Genomic DNA, 2,354 nt, shown 5'->3' with positions numbered 1-2,354 from the left:
GGAGTGAACTAAATAATTAAATGTGGAGTTTCATCAATATGTGACTCGTTGTATATTGAGCTTCACTTAATGTGTAGCGTTTGCGTGATGTGAATTGCCATGCCATGCCTTGCATAATTGAAATGGACATGCATCATATTAGGGTGTCCATCATGTCGTGCATGTGCCGTGGGGAATATCGTGTGTTGATTCTTGTTTCTGGTTTGCTTCGTCTCGATAGAGTTCCGCAAGCGTGTCGGAATGTGAGGATTCGTTCGACGACGTCAGTTCGTCTGCTTCACAGAGTCATTCTTCTTCCAAGCGGGATCTCAGGCATGATGATATTTTCCCTAGATACCATTACTATCAATGCCATGCTAGTTGTCTTGTTACTTTTGTTATGTCTCGTTGCCTACCACATGTTAAATGTCAGCCTCTCAACATTGCCATGAAACCTTCCACCTTTCTACAACCTAGCAAACCACTGATTGGCTATGTTACCGCTTGCTTAACCATGTGTTAGCATTGCTAGTTGTAGGTGCAGTTTCTTCCATGTGATAACATGGGTTCCTTGTTATATCACCATATTGATGCTATTTAAATTAATGCACCTATATACTTGGTAAAAGGTGCAAGGCTCGGCTTTCTAGCCTGGTGTTTTGTTCCACCTTTGTCGCCTTAGTTTCGGCTACCGGTGTTATATTCCATAATTGAGCGCTCCTAACACGGTCAGGGTTGTTATGGGGACCCCTTGATAATTCGTCTTAGTTAAAACCGGTTTGGCAAGGCCCAACTTTGGTACTACATTTGCCTAATTAACTAATGAACCACATAGGGTTTGATTGCCCCATGGATAATTAATCAACCCCCCGAGCCAGTGCTCTGCATGAGTGTTCGTCCAACCTATCAACCGTCGGTGGCTACCAGGGGCAACTCTGTGATTGGCCTAATGGAAGTTTGGACAATCTATCGTGTCCTGAGAATGAGATACGCGGGTCCTATCGGGATCGTCGACACGTCGGGCAACCTTGCTGGATTAGTTTTACCTTTTAAGAAATATCTCGTGCATCGGGATTCCTGTGATGCTTTGGGATTTCTCAGGGTTGAGGTTTTCCACTTAGGAATCCGAGGAGATTGCGAGTTTCGTGATCGATGCTTTCTATGGGGCTTGTGGTAATTTTTGATGGACTAGTTGGAGCACCCCTACTGGGTTAAATCTTTCATAAAGGCGTTCGCGGTTATGTGGCAAACTTGGAAACTTTGTTTAACATCTGGTTCTGGATAACGTGAAGTAATCTTAATTAAAATATGCCAACTGTGTGCGTAACCGTGATTGTCTCTTTGGTGAGCTCCTTCTCCAATCGAGGACATGGTGGGGTTATGTTTTACGTAAGTAGGTGTTTAGGATCATTCATTTAATCATCATTAGTTCACGTCCGTTATGCGTAGATCATTTCCTCTTATTCTTGTACTCATAAGTTACCCAACTCAAATAAATGCTTAGTCGCTTGTTGGAGCCTCACCACTTAACCATACCTCACCCATTAAGCCTTGCTAGTCTTGATACCTTTGGAAATGAGATTGCTAACTCCTTGTGGCTCACAAATGACTACAACACCAGTTGCAGGCACAGGTAAAGCGATACTATGACGTGAGCGCGATGATTGTTCATTTGGAGTTTCTTCTTCTTCTTCTTCGTCGATCTAGGATTGGTTCTAGGCCGGTAGCATGGGATAGCAAGGATGGACGTCGTTCTTTTATCGTTTGTTCTCGTTCGTAGTCATACCCTGCTCTTCTACATGATGATTGTATCTTGTTGTAATTATGTGACTCAGATGTAGCGTGTGGCGAGTGTAAGCCAATTCCATATACTGATCTTTTCAGTACATGTACTTGTAACGATATCCATTCTTGCAAAATGACGAGATGCACTTCTATCCGTGTCGAGGCCCTCGTGCCAAAATAAGGATAGGATCGCATCTTGGGTGTTATAAGCGTGCTTGCTGTTGGGGATCCTGGCCGTCTGGCAATCCTTTGTGTTGTGGGTGTGCATGTTGTGACGGGCGCAGAACATACCGCTGGCCTCTCGAGGTGCATCCAGGCGTCGTATCCTTCGTTCGTCGGGTGGTGGCAAAGCAGCATGCTAGCCATGAGCAGCGCATCCTATGCGTTCAGGTCTCCCACGTAAATGCAGGGTGAGGCAGACGCCGTGGGGGACGCAGCAGGGCGGCCTCCTTGCTGCGTCGGGGGCGAAGATGGTGGTGGCCGCGATGCTGGTAGGCCGAAAACGGTCTTCCGGCGCTGAGCTCTGGGGGCGCATGCGATGAGCGCCGACCATGGGGTTGTTGAAGCTGGAGCAAAACTAGAGCGAAAGA

The sequence above is a fragment of the Hordeum vulgare genome, chromosome 1H, assembly GCF_904849725.1.
Source record: "Hordeum vulgare subsp. vulgare chromosome 1H, MorexV3_pseudomolecules_assembly, whole genome shotgun sequence".
Lineage (NCBI taxonomy): Eukaryota > Viridiplantae > Streptophyta > Magnoliopsida > Poales > Poaceae > Hordeum > Hordeum vulgare.
Note: the sequence above shows the minus strand (reverse complement) of the source record.